The 10000-nt window shown below is 41.1% G+C and overlaps 1 protein-coding gene across 2 annotated transcripts in view; it reads right to left on the reverse strand.

Moving 5' to 3' along the window:
* Positions 1–10000, reverse strand: part of LOC139550140 (vasoactive intestinal polypeptide receptor-like) — a 119115-nt gene that overhangs the window by 31458 nt on the left and 77657 nt on the right. The gene's annotated exons all lie outside the window — the stretch shown is intronic.

Here is a 10000-nt window from a genome sequence, read left to right on the forward strand (position 1 = left end):
ACTATACTGCCCTACCAAGGAAAAAAGGGCAATAACTGCTCATTTGGTCGAAAATGAGTTAATGTCATTTTTTTTGATACATTAAATGCATGCTTAATCATGTGGACAAGTATCCTGCCTCTATTGTGTTTTGGAGAAAATGGGTGTCATGTTAGCAGTAACTGAATAAAGTTACTGTGAAACCAAGGTAAATAAAAAGCAATTTTTCTCAGTTTAACGCGGTGAGCAGCTACTGCATTTTTGCTTGGTAGGACAGTATAGTACTACCACCGTGACCAAACATTTCCCAATCCAAGGTATTCAGGCATTATTTGATAATGGTGCATGTCTGTCATGCTTCTCCCCCTTTTCTTTGTGTCATAGGTATTATACGAATAGAATACCACCTCTGAGTAACATTTCCCAAACCACTTATAATATTGTACATTTGATAATACTTTGTCCTGTTTATTCCCTTCGATACTACCACTGTGACTAACATTTCCCAGACTTCAGTCTTCATGATGGCAAATATTGTATTGCAGATTGGGGTTCAAACTATAAGAACCTATAACAGAAGTGATGATGAGATTTGGGTTAAAATGATCAGAGCCTCTAACAGAAGTGATGATGAGATTGGGGTTAAAATGATCAGAGCATAGTAGTGGGTGTAATAGTGTGGTGACAGACAAGACAGTTTCCCCTGTTGTCAGAGTATTGTGTCACAATGTGTACTGTATATGAACAACACTGTGTTCCGTACACCTGTGATGCTCTGTTCCCTCCAAACTGTTGCTCAGGCCAGAAATATGCTAGTTATGGGCCTCTGCCATTGCATCGTAAGACCGCTTGGGGGGAAAAACATCAGTCACTGTTTACGAAGACACACACACACACACACACACACACACACACACACACACACACACACACACACACACACACACACACACACACACACACACACACACACACACACACACACACACACACACACACACACAGTTAAATGAAGTGTGTGATGCTTTAAAAGGCCTACCGGGAGGCCAGGCCACTTAACATTTAATTAATGATCAGAACTCTGTCATTCTCTGTCTTCCTCTCCCCCCTCAACACCCGTCCTCTCATCCGTCCTCTCCCCCCCCCCCCCCCACTCCTCAACCCTCCTCTTACCCTTCCTCTCACCCCTCCTCTCATCCTTCCTCTCAGTGTGTGAGTGTCTTTGTGTGTGTACCACAGGATCACTTACAGTAGTGAAGTTTATGACAGGATATGTCCTTTTGTTAACCACTCCAGTGTGTTTGAGAGATGGTGCAACGCCACATTATGGCATTTAGAAAACCTGTTCTACCCAGGTGTCTTAGTGTTAAATGGGGTGTAGAAGGCACCATAAAATCATCATCAAACTGACCAAAAGGACATACTGTGCAATGCTGCCTGTGTAGGAGAGGCAGGGGTTATCGTCACAAAGCTTGAATGAGCTAGCTGTAAGAGATTCTTCTGCATAACGTGCCATAACTAAGGGATAAACACACCTGTTCTGTACATTAATAATGGACGATGCAAGGTAATGTGGAGAACGGAGGTGTTTATCCTGCTTATACCAGAGTAATGTGGAAAACGGAGGTGTTTATCCTGCTTATACCAGAGTAATGTGGAGCACGGAGGTGTTTATCCTGCTTATAGCAGAGTAATGTGGAGAACAGAGGTGTTTATCCTGCTTATAGCAGAGTAATGTGGAGAACGGAGGTGTTTACCCTGCTTATAGCAGAGTAATGTGGAGCACGGAGGTGTTTATCCTGCTTATAGCAGAGTAATGTGGAGAACAGAGGTGTTTATCCTGCTTATAGCAGAGTAATGTGGAGAACGGAGGTGTTTATCCTGCTTATAGCAGAGTAATGTGGAGAACAGAGGTGTTTATCCTGCTTATAGCAGAGTAATGTGGAGCACGGAGGTGTTTATCCTGCTTATAGCAGAGTAATGTGGAGAACAGAGGTGTTTATCCTGCTTATAGCAGAGTAATGTGGAGAACGGAGGTGTTTATCCTGCTTATAGCAGAGTAATGTGGAGAACAGAGGTGTTTATCCTGCTTATACCAGAGTAATGTGGAGAACAGAGGTGTTTATCCTGCTTATAGCAGAGTAATGTGGAGAACGGAGGTGTTTATCCTGCTTATAGCAGAGTAATGTGGAGAACGGAGGTGTTTACCCTGCTTATAGCAGAGTAATGTGGAGAACGGAGGTGTTTATCCTGCTTATAGCAGAGTAATGTGGAGAACATAGGTGTTTATCCTGCTTATAGCAGAGTAATGTGGAGCACGGAGGTGTTTATCCTGCTTATAGCAGAGTAATGTGGAGAACAGAGGTGTTTATCCTGCTTATACCAGAGTAATGTGGAGAACGGAGGTGTTTATCCTGCTTATACCAGAGTAATGTGGAGAACAGAGATGTTTATCCTGCTTATACCAGAGTAATGTGGAGAACGGAGGTGTTTATCCTGCTTATACCAGAGTAATGTGGAGAACAGAGATGTTTATCCTGCTTATACCAGAGTAATGTGGAGAACGGAGGTGTTTATCCTGCTTATAGCAGAGTAATGTGGAGAACGGAGGTGTTTATCCTGCTTATACCAGAGTAATGTGGAGAACGGAGGTGTTTATCCTGCTTATACCAGAGTAATGTGGAGAACGGAGGTGTTTATCCTGCTTATAGCAGAGTAATGTAGAGAACGGAGGTGTTTATCCTGCTTATAGCAGAGTAATGTAGAGAACGGAGGTGTTTATCCTGCTTATACCAGAGTAATGTGGAGAACGGAGGTGTTTATCCTGCTTATACCAGAGTAATGTAGAGAACGGAGGTGTTTATCCTGCTTATACCAGAGTAATGTAGAGAACGGAGGTGTTTATCCTGCTTATACCAGAGTAATGTAGAGAACGGAGGTGTTTATCCTGCTTATACCAGAGTAATGTAGAGAACGGAGGTGTTTATCCTGCTTATAGCAGAGTAATGTAGAGAACGGAGGTGTTTATCCTGCTTATACCAGAGTAATGTAGAGAACGGAGGTGTTTATCCTGCTTATACCAGAGTAATGTGGAGAACAGAGGTGTTTATCCTGCTTATACCAGAGTAATGTGGAGAACAGAGGTGTTTATCCTGCTTATAGCAGAGTAATGTAGAGAACGGAGGTGTTTATCCTGCTTATAGCAGAGTAATGTGGAGAACGGAGGTGTTTATCCTGCTTATACCAGAGTAATGTGGAGAACGGAGGTGTTTATCCTGCTTATAGCAGAGTAATGTGGAGAACGTAGGGGTTTCTCCCGTTCATACCACAGTTGCCAAAGAAAACAATACTAACATTTGTTTGTTGATGGTTTCATTTATATAAGGAAATTCATGCTTTCTCATCTTTTGGTTGCTAGAGATGCGACCCAGCCTTCAGTTCCCTTAGTTCAATATTTATGGACGTGACCCAGTCATTAGTTAGATATTTATGGACGTGACCCAGTCATTAGTTAGATATTTATGGACGTGACCCAGTCATTAGTTAGATATTTATGGACGTGACCCAGTCATTAGTTAGATATTTATGGACGTGACCCAGTCATTAGTTAGATATTTATAGACGTGACCCAGTCATTAGTTAGATATTTATGGACGTGACCCAGTCATTAGTTAGATATTTATGGACGTGACCCAGTCATTAGTTAGATATTTATGGACGTGACCCAGTCATTAGTTAGATATTTATGGACGTGACCCAGTCATTAGTTAGATATTTATGGACGTGACCCAGTCATTAGTTAGATATTTATGGACGTGACCCAGTCATTAGTTAGATATTTATGGACGTGACCCAGTCATTAGTTAGATATTTATGGACGTGACCCAGTCATTAGTTTGATATTTATAGACGTGACCCAGTCATTAGTTAGATATTTATGGACGTGACCCAGTCATTAGTTAGATATTTATGGACGTGACCCAGTCATTAGTTAGATATTTATGGACGTGACCCAGTCATTAGTTAGATATTTATGGACGTGACCCAGTCATTAGTTAGATATTTATGGACGTGACCCAGTCATTAGTTAGATATTTATGGACGTGACCCAGTCATTAGTTTGATATTTATGGACGTGACCCAGTCATTAGTTAGATATTTATGGACGTGACCCAGTCATTAGTTAGATATTTATGGACGTGACCCAGTCATTAGTTAGATATTTATGGACGTGACCCAGTCATTAGTTAGATATTTATGGACGTGACCCAGTCATTAGTTAGATATTTATGGACGTGACCCAGTCATTAGTTAGATATTTATGGACGTGACCCAGTCATTAGTTAGATATTTATAGACGTGACCCAGTCATTAGTTAGATATTTATGGACGTGACCCAGTCATTAGTTAGATATTTATGGACGTGACCCAGTCATTAGTTAGATATTTATGGACGTGACCCAGTCATTAGTTAGATATTTATGGACGTGACCCAGTCATTAGTTTGATATTTATGGACGTGACCCAGTCATTAGTTAGATATTTATGGACGTGACCCAGTCATTAGTTAGATATTTATGGACGTGACCCAGTCATTAGTTTGATATTTATGGACGTGACCCAGTCATTAGTTAGATATTTATGGACGTGACCCAGTCATTAGTTAGATATTTATGGACGTGACCCAGTCATTAGTTTGATATTTATGGACGTGACCCAGTCATTAGTTAGATATTTATGGACGTGACCCAGTCATTAGTTAGATATTTATGGACGTGACCCAGTCATTAGTTAGATATTTATGGACGTGACCCAGTCATTAGTTAGATATTTATGGACGTGACCCAGTCATTAGTTAGATATTTATGGACGTGACCCAGTCATTAGTTAGATATTTATGGACGTGACCCAGTCATTAGTTAGATATTTATGGACGTGACCCAGTCATTAGTTAGATATTTATGGACGTGACCCAGTCATTAGTTAGATATTTATGGACGTGACCCAGTCATTAGTTTGATATTTATGGACGTGACCCAGTCATTAGTTAGATATTTATGGACGTGACCCAGTCATTAGTTTGATATTTATGGACGTGACCCAGTCATTAGTTAGATATTTATGGACGTGACCCAGTCATTAGTTAGATATTTATGGACGTGACCCAGTCATTAGTTTGATATTTATGGACGTGACCCAGTCATTAGTTTGATATTTATGGACGTGACCCAGTCATTAGTTAGATATTTATGGACGTGACCCAGTCATTAGTTAGATATTTATGGACGTGACCCAGTCATTAGTTAGATATTTATGGACGTGACCCAGTCATTAGTTAGATATTTATGGACGTGACCCAGTCATTAGTTAGATATTTATGGACGTGACCCAGTCATTAGTTAGATATTTATGGACGTGACCCAGTCATTAGTTAGATATTTATGGACGTGACCCAGTCATTAGTTAGATATTTATGGACGTGACCCAGTCATTAGTTTGATATTTATGGACGTGACCCAGTCATTAGTTAGATATTTATGGACGTGACCCAGTCATTAGTTTGATATTTATGGACGTGACCCAGTCATTAGTTAGATATTTATGGACGTGACCCAGTCATTAGTTAGATATTTATGGACGTGACCCAGTCATTAGTTAGATATTTATGGACGTGACCCAGTCATTAGTTTGATATTTATGGACGTGACCCAGTCATTAGTTAGATATTTATGGACGTGACCCAGTCATTAGTTAGATATTTATGGACGTGACCCAGTCATTAGTTTGATATTTATGGACGTGACCCAGTCATTAGTTAGATATTTATGGACGTGACCCAGTCATTAGTTAGATATTTATGGACGTGACCCAGTCATTAGTTAGATATTTATGGACGTGACCCAGTCATTAGTTAGATATTTATGGACGTGACCCAGTCATTAGTTAGATATTTATGGACGTGACCCAGTCATTAGTTAGATATTTATGGACGTGACCCAGTCATTAGTTTGATATTTATGGACGTGACCCAGTCATTAGTTAGATATTTATGGACGTGACCCAGTCATTAGTTTGATATTTATGGACGTGACCCAGTCATTAGTTTGATATTTATGGACGTGACCCAGTCAATTAGTTTGATATTTATGGACGTGACCCAGTCATTAGTTAGATATTTATGGACGTGACCCAGTCATTAGTTAGATATTTATGGACGTGACCCAGTCATTAGTTAGATATTTATGGACGTGACCCAGTCATTAGTTAGATATTTATGGACGTGACCCAGTCATTAGTTAGATATTTATGGACGTGACCCAGTCATTAGTTTGATATTTATGGACGTGACCCAGTCATTATTTAGATATTTATGGACGTGACCCAGTCATTAGTTAGATATTTATGGACGTGACCCAGTCATTAGTTAGATATTTATGGACGTGACCCAGTCATTAGTTAGATATTTATGGACGTGACCCAGTCATTAGTTAGATATTTATGGACGTGACCCAGTCATTAGTTAGATATTTATAGAAGTGACCCAGTAGTTAGTTTGATTAGTTTGATATTTATCGACGTGACCCAATCATTTGTTCTTTATGTTCCGTTGCAATTTTCGCTGGCAATGTTCTTATCCCTCGCTTGCTAGCTAGCCAGCTAGCTACAGCTAATACAGCTAATACGACCTCTGCAGACAGAATAACAGCAATGTAGCTGTTTTCTATTGACAGTCATTTGGATACATCCATAACAATGAGCTGATGATGCTCTATTTAGACTGGCACAGCTAGAAGTCAGGACACTCAACAGATCAGGTCATTGCAGCACGGCTGTACCAGAGAGCTAACATTAATAATATGCATGTCAATCTCTCAAAGTGGAGGAGAGATTTCATCACTAATTGTATTAATGAGATGTTGAATGCACCGAGTGGTCTGTTTGAATTACTGGCACACAGCTCGGACACCCATGCATACCCCACAAGACATACCGCCAGAAACCTCTTCACAGTCCCCAAGACCAGAACAGACTATGGGAGGCGCAAAGTACTACATAGAGCCATGACCATATGGAACTCTATTCCACATCAATTAACTCATGCAAGCAATAAAATTAGACTAAAAAACGGATAAAAATACACCTTATAGAACAGTGGGGACTCTAAAGCAACACAAACATAGGCACAGACACATGCATACACACACACGAAATCATACGCACTATACACACACGTACACATGGATTTTGTGTTGTAGATATGTGGTAGTAGAGTAGGGGCCTGAGGACACACACTTAATGTGTTGGGAAATATGTTTAGGAAATGTATTGTAATGTTTTAAAAGTTGTATAGCCACAATAAATATAAAATACAAACACTGGTCATTGAGAGGAGATCGCATTGCATATCAAAACACTAAGCTAGAAGCTAGCAAAATAGTTTGTGCTAGCAAACCTGCCAATTTGACAACCGAATTCAAAAATAATAGTTGCTGAAAACAGCTGGTCAAACTAGAAAAATGTGGGAGGATTTGACAGCACAGCGCCACTAAACTAGAAACATGAGGGAGGATTTGACAGCATAGCGCCACTAAACTAGAAACATGAGGGAGGATTTGACAGCACAGCGCCACTAAACTAGAAACATGAGGGAGGATTTGACAGCATAGCACCACTAAACTAGAAACATGAGGGAGGATTTGACAGCATAGCGCCACTAAACTAGAAACATGAGGGAGGATTTGACAGCATAGCGCCACTAACCTAGAAACATGAGGGAGGATTTGACAGCATAGCGCCACTAAACTAGAAACATGAGGGAGGATTTGACAGCATAGCGCCACTAAACTAGAAACATGAGGGAGGATTTGACAGCATAGCGCCACTAAACTAGAAACATGAGGGAGGATTTGACAGCATAGCGTCACTAAACTAGAAACATGTGGGAGGATTTGACAGCATAGCACCACTAAACTAGAAACATGAGGGAGGATTTGACAGCATAGCGCCACTAAACTAGAAACATGAGGGAGGATTTGACAGCATAGCGCCACTAAACTAGAAACATGAGGGAGGATTTGACAGCATAGCGCCACTAAACTAGAAACATGAGGGAGGATTTGACAGCACAGCGCCACTAAACTAGAAACATGAGGGAGGATTTGACAGCATAGCACCACTAAACTAGAAACATGAGGGAGGATTTGACAGCATAGCACCACTAAACTAGAAACATGAGGGAGGATTTGACAGCACAGCGCCACTAAACTAGAAACATGAGGGAGGATTTGACAGCATAGCACCACTAAACTAGAAACATGAGGGAGGATTTGACAGCATAGCACCACTAAACTAGAAACATGAGGGAGGATTTGACAGCATAGCACCACTAAACTAGAAACATGAGGGAGGATTTGACAGCACAGCGCCACTAAACTAGAAACATGTGGGAAGATTTGACAGCATAGCACCACTAAACTAGAATCATGAGGGAGGATTTGACAGCACAGCGCCACTAAACTAGAAACATGAGGGAGGATTTGACAGCATAGCACCACTAAACTAGAATCATGAGGGAGGATTTGACAGCATAGCGTCACTAAACTAGAAACATGAGGGAGGATTTGACAGCATAGCACCACTAAACTAGAAACATGTGGGAAGATTTGACAGCATAGCACCACTAAACTAGAAACATGAGGGAGGATTTGACAGCATAGCACCACTAAACTAGAAACATGAGGGAGGATTTGACAGCATAGCACCACTAAACTAGAAACATGTGGGAAGATTTGACAGCATAGCACCACTAAACTAGAAACATGAGGGAGGATTTAACAGCATAGCGCCACTAAACTAGAAACATGAGGGAGGATTTGACAGCATAGTGCCACTAAACTAGAAACATGTGGGAAGATTTGACAGCATAGCACCACTAAACTAGAAACATGAGGGAGGATTTGACAGCATAGTGCCACTAAACTAGAAACACGTGGGAGGATTTGACAGCATAGCGCCACTAAACTAGAAACATGGGAGGATTTGACAGCATAGAGTCATTAAACTAGAAACATGAGGGAAGATTTGACAGCATAGTGACACTAAACTAGAAACATGAGGGAGGATTTGACAGCATAGCGCCACTAAACTAGAAACATGAGGGAGGATTTGACAGCATAGTGCCACTAAACTAGAAACACGTGGGAGGATTTGACAGCATAGCGCCACTAAACTAGAAACATGGGAGGATTTGACAGCATAGCACCACTAAACTAGAAACATGGGAGGATTTGACAGCATAGCGCCACTAAACTAGAAACATGGGAGGATTTGACAGCATAGCACCACTAAACTAGAAACATGGGAGGATTTGACAGCATAGCGCCACTAAACTAGAAACATGGGAGGATTTGACAGCATAGCGCCACTAAACTAGAAACATGAGGGAGGATTTGACAGCATAGCACCACTAAACTAGAAACATGGGAGGATTTGACAGCATAGCGCCACTAAACTAGAAACATGGGAGGATTTGACAGCATAGCGCCACTAAACTAGAAACATGAGGGAAGATTTGACAGCATAGCGCCACTAAACTAGAAACATGAGGGAGGATTTGACAGCATAGAGCCACTAAACTAGAAACATGAGGGAGGATTTGACAGCATAGCGCCACTAACCTAGAAACACGTGGGAGGATTTGACAGCATAGCGCCACTAAACTAGAAACACGTGGGAGGATTTGACAGCATAGCGCCACTAAACTAGAAACATGGGAGGATTTGACAGCATAGCGCCACTAACCTAGAAACACGTGGGAGGATTTGACAGCATAGCGCCACTAAACTAGAAACATGAGGGAGGATTTGACAGCATAGCGCCACTAACCTAGAAACATGAGGGAGGATTTGACAGCATAGCGCCACTAAACTAGAAACATGAGGGAGGATTTGACAGCATAGCACCACTAACCTAGAAACATGAGGGAGGATTTGACAGCATAGCGCCACTAAACTAGAAACAT

This window comes from Salvelinus alpinus, chromosome 23 (genome assembly GCF_045679555.1).
Source record: "Salvelinus alpinus chromosome 23, SLU_Salpinus.1, whole genome shotgun sequence".
Lineage (NCBI taxonomy): Eukaryota > Metazoa > Chordata > Actinopteri > Salmoniformes > Salmonidae > Salvelinus > Salvelinus alpinus.